Source organism: Furipterus horrens, unplaced genomic scaffold (assembly GCF_987537825.1).
Source record: "Furipterus horrens unplaced genomic scaffold, mFurHor1.1.pri manual_scaffold_13, whole genome shotgun sequence".
NCBI lineage: Eukaryota > Metazoa > Chordata > Mammalia > Chiroptera > Furipteridae > Furipterus > Furipterus horrens.
In genome coordinates this window covers 31,142,722-31,151,988 of record NW_028327183.1, presented here as the reverse complement: position 1 = coordinate 31,151,988, position 9,267 = coordinate 31,142,722, and the positions used below count along the sequence as shown (strand labels likewise).

At 42.3% G+C, this 9,267-nt stretch overlaps 1 long non-coding RNA gene across 1 annotated transcript; it reads right to left on the bottom strand.

Annotated features, from left to right (window-relative positions):
- Window positions 1-3,982: 3,982 nt before the first annotated feature.
- On the bottom strand, window positions 3,983-8,253 carry LOC149994380 (uncharacterized). Its single transcript, XR_016507719.1, has 3 exons — window positions 8,170-8,253; window positions 6,971-7,065; window positions 3,983-5,362 (listed from the first exon to the last, which is right to left on the bottom strand). It is a non-coding gene; the product is annotated as an uncharacterized LOC149994380 (long non-coding RNA).
- Window positions 8,254-9,267: the final 1,014 nt, after the last annotated feature.

The following is a 9,267-nucleotide window of genomic DNA, read 5'->3' as shown; positions in this document are numbered from 1 at the left end:
ACTTCCTCTATGTGTTACCTCAGGTTCTTTTTTGCCTTTTAGTCCTATAATAGATGATCAACCAATGCCCTGTAGGGTAGTCCCCCCCTTACCCATGAGGGATATGTTCCAAGACCCTCCGTGGATGCCTGAAATTACAGATACTATTGAATCCTACATATACTGTTTTTTCCTATACATACTTATCTTTTCACTAAAAGGAAACACTTTATGGCCTCTCCATTACTATTTCTATGCTTGGAGGCTATTATTAAGGAAAATAAAGGTTACCTGATCACAAGCGCTGTGATACCACAGCAGTTGATCTCATCTTTGAGATGGCTGCTAAGTGAATACCAGACAGGGAGTGTCTAGTGGCAACACCAGACAAAGGGATGGGTTACATCATGGGCTGGACAGCACAAGGGTTCATCACACCACTCACAATGGTGTGCAATTTAAGACTTATGAATCGTTTATTTCTGGAATTTTCCACTTAATATTTTCGGTTCATGGTTGACTGCAGACCTCTGAAACTATGGGAAGCAAAACCTCTGAAAAGGGTGACTCTTGTATTAACTTCTCTCTGCCAAACTAACAAGTGTGGTCTGTTCTGTCTAGACTCTCAAGGATAACAAGAGCCAGCATCAATCCAGAGCCAGTAATAAAGGGCCAGATCTGTCTCTCAGTCTTCAGAGATAATCTAGAACCCCTTCCTGGTCCTCGGCATATCATCTTGCACTCTGGGAGTGCGATCACTGACTGGAGCATCGAGCACATTGGATATTCCATCCCCTCGACCATAGGTTTCCTTAGTACACATTGCAGCAAGCCAAATAATAGCCCTGAAGGTGCCCACATTTTAATCCCTAGGACCTGTGAATATGTCACCTTACATAGCAAAGGGGCTCTGCAGATATGATTAAGTTAAAAATTTTGCGATGGAAGGTTATCTGGCGGGCCCAATGTCATCATAGGGTCCTTAATAAGAGGGAGGTAAGAAGGTCAGTGGAGAACAAGGGAATGGGATGATGGAAGCAGAAGTTGGAGAGATGCACCCTGAAAATGAAGGAAGGAACCATCAGCTAAGGAATGCAAGTGGCTTCTAAAAGCTTTAACAGGCAAGGAAATGGACTCTCCTCTGGAGCCTCTAGAGTAAATGCAGCCCCGCCAAAACCTTGAATTTTAAACCTGTAAGACTCACTTCAGACTTCCAACTTCCGGAACTATGAGATAATTAAGTTTGTGTTGTCTTAAGCTACTACATTTGGAGTAATTTGTTACAGCAGCCACAGGAAGCTAATATACTCAAACAGATGGAAACCTAAACCCATTCAATGGTTCTTTTCTAGTTCCCCTGGACAAAGCAAGGAAGCTCACAAGACTTTGAAGCCTGCACTCATAGGAAAATTGAAACTTGTTTCAGAGTATGCCAAGATGTCCTGTGACTACTAGGGATCAATTCACTTCATTTAATCCACCTCGGCCACACTCCAAATGTTGTAACAAATTGGCACCAGAGTCTACAGATTCAACAGTTTCACTCAGGAGCCTTGACTGTTCATACCAATTTTATTGACTCAAGCCCAATGGTAATGACATTCATGGCCACTGCTCTTGGGGGCCCAGACACATATCAGTTATCCATGTTCATGGTCAGCAGCCCTGTAAGGCAACACCTGTTACATAAGAAAACTGAGGCTCAGAGAGAATAAGTGGTATACCCAAGGCCACACAGCTAGGAACTACAGAACCCAGGTTTCCAAAGCTCTGGGTTTTCTCAGCTCTCTTTTGCTTCCAATGTCACCGACCACTAATGACCCAGACAGAATGAAGAGGGTTCTGCACAATCAACTTGAGACTGAGACATGACATGGGTCTGTGTTCATGCTGGTGACATGCTGTGTGAGTGCCAAGTGACTGATGAAGAAGAGAAGATTGCTGCTGATGCACCTAATCCTCGGTTATCCATGGCAATGGGTTAATACTGGGTCCAGAGATGTCCCTTCCCTTTCCTAGTGTGGCAGCTCACTCTCAGAGAACTAGCCATGGGGCAAATGAGAAGGAAGAAAGCATACCAGGAGGCAGCAAGTCTATCCCCCACATGTGGAGGTGATTAACCTGGCCAACTTGGCTTTAAGACAATGTTGGGGTGAGTCCATGTGGTTATCTGAGTCTATATTGTACCTGCCTCGTTATAACTTTAATGATTACAGAGCACCTATGTGATGATCAAAAGTTGATTCTAATAGAGTATGCTGGCCACAGTGATTATGATACTTAAAGGGTAATGACAACTCTATAATGATGTAAGCCCTTCCTCTTCCAAGTTTGCCACCTCATGTAAAGCAGTAGGATGGTCTAGTGGAGAGACATTTGGGGTCAGACAAATCTGGGTTGGACGCTTGGCAAAACAGCATACCAGATGTGACCTCCTGCAAGTTATATAACCTCTCAGAGCTTCAGTGTCCTCATGTGAAAACAGAACTCTAAATTTATTCTGCTTTCCACACACTCTGCACAGCCATGGGCTTCAGGGGAGACTTCAGCCCCAGAAGGCATATCCAAGGGCCATCATGATGACTCTTCCTCTTGTCGGTGGTTCCTTTAAGCATGGGCATGTGACAGAACCTGGCCAATGAGCTGAGGGGCTTCAGGGAAAGATTTTGTTTTGTTTTGGTTTTTGATTTTTCCTTTAAAATCGATACACAAAGAAAGATAATAGTTCTTCTTTTGTTGGATGCTCAGTGTAATTCCTGAAACAGTGCAGCCACTTGTGAACATGAGGAGAGCCAGACTAAGGTCAAGGCTGACACACAAGGAGGGCAGAAGGAGTAGACAGAAAGAGCTTGCATCCTCAACAATGTACTTGAACCAATGCATAAACTATCTCTGGAGCCTTCATCTCTGAGGACTTCTTGAAAATGAACTTCCTTTTTGTTTAAGTTCCCTTGAGTTAGATTTTCTGGTACACATAGCCAAAAGCATCCTGCCCATCAAAGGGCTGTGTTGAGGATTAAATATACAAAGCACTTACTGTACTTCCTGGCACACAATAGCTTTCTTTGCAGTGCAAGGTAATGATATGAGAAACAAAAATAACAAGTCACCATGATTCCAAGAGCTTTCTTCTCCTCAGCTAGAGATATAAACTGCCTAAGGGAGACAATGTCTTGGACCTCTTTGTTATGCCATAGTGTCTGCTTAATAAATGCTCTGCTACTGACCCAAGGGCAAACAATGAGGTTTGCCTGCTATGTCAGGTAACCATGGCCACAGTAATGCTGGGTGAGAAACCATCACAAAGTAGCCATCATTAATGTTGGTCAAAGGGCACAAACTCTCAACTCTAAGAGTTAACAATATTGTGTTGTAGACTTGAAATGTGCTAAAAAGAGTAGATTGTAAGTGTTCTCACCACAGACATATAGATCAAGGGTAACTGTGAGGTGATGGGAATGTTAATTTGCTTGATTGTGATAATCACTTTACAAGGTATCCATTTATCAAATCCTTAGGCTGTACACCTTAAGTGATATATATATACTTTTGTCAGTTATACCTCAATAAAGCTGAAGAAAAATAAAAATAAAAAAACAAAAATAAATGAAATGCTGCAACATGGATGAACCTTGAAAACATTATGCTAAGTTAAAGAAATCAGTGACAAAAGACTGCACAGTATACGATTCTACCTATATGAAATGTCCGGGATAGGTAAATCCATAAAAGATGGATATAGGTAAGGGCTTGGGTTGTTGGGAAGAAATGGGAAGCGATGGTGATGGGCACGGGGCTTATTTTTTGGACAATGAAAATGTTCTAAAATTGATTGTGGTGATGGTTATACAAGTCTTAATTCACTAAAAACTATTAAATTGTATACTTCAAATGGGTAAACTGTATGGTATATGAATTACATATCAATAAAGCTGTTGTGAGAAATTGTATTTAAAAACAACAAAGACAACCATTAATGTTTTTTTGTATTAGTCCAGTTTTATTTTTGTTTTGTTAATTTTTCTGAGACAAGGTATAATCTTCCAATATGCAGATTCAAGAGTTTTTTTCCTCTTTTTTATTTTTCAATTACAGTCAACATACAATATTATATTAGTTTCAAGTATACAATATAGTAATTAGACATTTATATAACTTACAATACAATCACCATTATAAGTCTAGTACCCACCTGGCACCATACATAGTTATTACAATATTATTGACTATCTTCCCTATGCCGTACTTTACATCCTTGTGACTATTTTGTAATTACCAATTCATAACTTCTTAAACCCTTCACCTTTTTCACCCAGCCTCTAAACTGTCCTCCCATCTGGCAACCTTCAGTTTGTTCTCTATATCCATAAGTCTGTGTCTATCTTGTTTGTTCATTTATTTTTGTTCTTCAGGTTCCACATATAAGTGAAATCATATGGCATTTGTTTTTCTCTGACTTATTTCACTTAGCATAATGCCCTCTGGGTCCAACCATGTTGTTGCAAATGGTAATGGTAAGATTTCATTTGTTTTTAAGGCCGAGTAACATTTCATTATACACACACACACACACACACACACACTCAGTTTGCTTCCATATCTTGGCTATTGTAAATGACACTGCAATGGACATAGGAGTGCATACAGTTTTTTGAGTTAGTGTTTTGGATTTCTTCAGATAAATACCCAGAAGTGGAATTTCTGGGTAATAAGGTAGTTCTCTTTTTAATTTTTTTGAGGAACCTCCATAGCGTTTTCCACAGTGGCTGCACCAATCTGCATTCCCATCAGCAGTGCAGGAGGGTACCCTTTTCTTTATATCCCTGCCAATAATTGTTGCTTATTGATTTATTGATGATAGCCATTCTGGCAGATGTCAGGTGGTACTTCATTGTAGTTTTAATGTGCGTTTCTCTGATGATTAGTAACATTGAGCATCTTTTCATATGTCTATTGGCCATTTATATATCCTCTTTGAATAAAGGTCTGCTCAAGTCCTCTGGCCATTTTTTAATTGATTTGTTTGTTTTGGTGTTAAGTTATATGAGTTTTTAATACAAACATTAATTCTCATACATCTGCAGATAGGCTGAAGGTCAGCTGATCAATAGGGCAGCCCTGGGCTCACCATCTGTGGGTCTGATGGAGGCTGGTTGATTCAGGCTGGGCTCAGCTGGGTCAGCTCTGCTCCATGTGTCTCATTCTCCTCCCAGGCTCGGCAGGCTGGCTGGGGCATGCTTCCCGCAGGGCGACGGCAGAGGTGTGAGGGAGCAAGCCCAGTCTCCAAGCCTTTGGTCAGAACCTGGGCACTTTGCTTCCTCATCTCCTTTGCCTCACCGGTGGCCATTGATACAATGTTAGCAAATGAGATTTAAGTAGAAATCTGTAAGAGGGTTTGTCAGAAGGTGTTTGCTTTTCATCATACAAAAAACATCTACAGGTTTCATCCTTTCCTCCTTTTTCTTGTATTCAACACAGATGTGATGCCCAGAGCTGTAGCAGTATGACAGTCATATTGCTACCATAAGGAAAGGGAAGTCCAAAAGAACCAAGGATGCTGTCCCTGACATCACTGAACATCACTCCTGGAGCGGCAGGGCAACTGCTTGTCTTTGGATTTCTCGTCATGCAAGAAAAACAAACCCCTATATGTTTAATGCCATTGTTTAGTGCAGCCAAAGATTTATCTCACTAAAACACCATTGCAACTAAACAGGATGGTCTAGTGTCAAATGACAAAGCTAAAACAATTTAGTCATGAGTGTGATGTCCTTGATTCAAGGGAACCATCCACGGACTGGGGGAGTACAGGGCCTCACTAGCGGTGGAGCACTGCTCCCCAGGGCTTTTGAGAAAGAGCAAGTTTTACAGAATGTTAGAAGAGGCAGCAGGGAATCAGGGCATAATTGTACAGGAAGTCAGGAATTTGTTGATGAGGCCAATAAATCCTTCTTTCTAAAGTAAGCTAAAGCTGAGTTGGAGGATTGTGGTTGGTGTATATTAGGCTTCCCTGACATGTGTTTTCATAAGTACAGGCTGATTTAGGTTTAGATTTGTGACGTGGGCCAGGCCACCAAGGCAGATGGCCTCCAATTGGTGGATTCATTTTATCACTAGTATCTATGCTAAGTGGAATACTGGAGTAATGAGAAAGTCATACACTGGGTTTCAATCCAAGTTTCATCATTAACTCAACAAATCTATATTGATTACCTTGCATCTATTAGTCACTGTGAGCAAACAGATCTGCCCTGCCCTCTGAGAGCTGCTAGTTAGCAGGTTACATGGATAAAGTCATGTCTAATGACAGAAGCATGGCTCAATAGTGAATAGAACATGTTATTGCAAAATGTTATCACATATGTAATGCAGAAGAATTTGGTCAAACATATAATTGATCAAAAACCTGAAGATGTGTGAATCAAATCAATCATTTTCTGCACCAGCAATCAGCTCCCAAGGCAGACTGACATGTGGATTGGCTGGGTGATCCCTGACAGACCCTTTGCCTTTGCCTCTGTGAACTCTAGTGTCATCATCTGCTGATTAAGAAGTTAACTCAGCTGACTGCTAAATTCTCTTCCAGCTCAAGTCTTTCCTATCCTGGGATTAACACTTATGTTACAAGGAAATATTAACAATATTTTGGAAAAATATTTCATTTTACAAGCATTTGTGTGGAACCATAATTATACATAACAAATAATAATCAATAGAAAAGATTTCCCAACAACTAGAGAAATTGACACAGTATCATCATCTTTACAGAAGAAAATATTTGTTTGGGAGCTGCACTGCAAAGACTTGGCTGATGGAATGACCATCAGCAAACATTTCATAAGTGCCTACTGTGTATAAGGTATCCATATAGAACTGAAAACCCAAAATGACCACACACACACACACACAAAAAGTATCAAGTATGGTCCCTGCTCTCAAAGAGCTTAGAGTTTGATTAAGTCAGTGGTATAATGGTATCAACGGGACTGACCTTCCATTAGGACATGTTGGCATGGCCTTAGGGTGTTTTATAGCCAGGGGATGGTTCTGACAGTTCTGTGCCGATGTCCTCATGGAATGCTGTTCCTGCATAAAAGAAAATAGGTCTCAGTGCCAAGAATCAAATGTGTGATATATGAACCAGTGTTTTAAAAAAAATGTTAGCCTCAGAAACCACTCTTCAAACAAAATCTTAAGCTGAAGTCAAATAGATATTACATATAAAAGCATACAAACATACATATATATGTATTAGAGCTGCTGTGGTTAAAATGTGAGGGCAAAGGCCTCTACGTGATCAGGAAATCCCCAATGTGACAGGTTCACACAATGGAGAGGATATGGGTTTGTCCTTGCTGGCTGTCTACATAGGACAAGTGGCCTCTCTGAGCCTCAATCTCTTCATCTGTAAAAGGAGAACCGATATAATGATGATGCCAAGTACCCAGACTCCAGTAGGTCTCAACAGGTGTTGTTAGCTCCTTAGTTCCTTGATATCAGGGTCACCTGCATCGTGTTGAAGAAACTTGCTCTACAGTGGCCCTTCTCATCACCCATGAGCTATAATCTGGACCCAGCCTTGATCTTCAGCCATTCTAGAGGGGACAAGGCATCAGAATTTGGGATCAAGAAACCTTTGTTCTAGTCTGAACTCTGCCAGCCAGTGTCTGCTCTCCTTCCCCAAGCCCTGACTGCCTCCTTTGCCAGGTGAGGATAATGATCTATTGATCTCAAAGCATGTCAGAAAGGTTAAATGAGGCGTGAAAGTGCTTTGTCCCCTGGCACTTCTGCCCTTCCTGCTTTCAGTGCCAAAACCCTTAGCTTGAACTTGGCAGTAGGCACAGTGTGCTGTCCGTCTCAAGACTTAGCTCTGTCATTTGCTAGCTGTTTGTCCTTTGGCAAGGGACTTACTGCTCTGTGCCCCATGCATAGAAACCACTCAAATGGCAGAGACCATAATCATCTATTGCCATTATTCTCTGAATTGGGAATGACTTGAGCCCAGCTGGGGAGGGGGGTAGGAGGGAGGGTAGTGTCTCTGATACACACACACACACACACACACACACACACACAGAGGAAAGGGGTACCCATTTGTGTCAAGAGCTTGTTCAAAGTCCAGGAGAAATTAGACAGTTCTCACCCTGGCCTTGACTGTTTATAGTGCTGAGCTTTTTGTGGGACCCTTACCTGCTCTCCAGACATCTTCTAAAGTAGATAGCTTTATCTCTATTTTGCAGAGAAGTGGGTGGGCACTGAGAGAAGGGGATGAATTCCAAGCTGGGGGTGAGAGAGCTGGGATTAGAATCTGCTCACTCCAACCTCCAGAGTTCCTGCCCTCAACCTCTCTGGTCCACCAGAGGGAAGAGGGGTCTGGGAACACTCCTGTGGGCAGAGCATGGTATCAGCCAGGAAAACATTCAGCAGCAGGTAGAGAACCCACTAATTTGATCAAATGTAGGTTTATTTTTCTGATGTGACAAGCTTGGTTGAGCCGCTGAAGGATGCCAGGCACAGGGTCTGGACAAGTCTCCATGCTTGTCATTACAACAGCGGTTCTCAACCTGCGGGTTGTGGCCCCTTTGGGGGTCAAACGACCCTTTCACAGGGGTCGCCTAAGACCATCGGAAAACACATATATAATTACATATTGTTTTTGTGATTAATCACTATGCTTTAGTTATGGTTGGGGGTTACCACAACATGAGGAACTATATATTAAAGGGTCGCAGCATTAGGAAGGTTGAGAACCACTGCATTACAAGATAACGAGATGACAGCCATGCTGGAACCACACTGTGTTCAAAGAGGCTCTGATGGAAAGGGTGAAGAGGTACGTCTGACACATTTCCTCTTCTGTTAGAGAAGCGGACATTTTCAGAAACCCTTGGGCAGACTTACTTTGGTCTTATTGGCCAGAACTAGATCACATGATCACTCCTGGATGGAAGGGAAGTGGGCATGTAAAACTTTTGTTTTCCAACCTTTGTAGTCTGAGACAGTGAGAGAATAGGTTGGAAATGGCTTTCAGGTAGTTCATGAGCAGTGTTGCACATTCCTGGCCCTTGCCTCGACGACTGGACGGGTGTCCTGGGCTGCCAACGATCTCTCGCCACTGGGTACCTGCTTGCTGATGTGCATTGACCTCTTTGCTCTCCCTGTGCAGTATGTCCAGCACATGATGCCCTCAAACAGCATCTGGATGTGGTGATGCAGCACAGCTGAGGTCTCAATGAACTTGCAGCCAAAGATCACCGCACAGACCCGACACTCTGGTGTAGGTGGGGA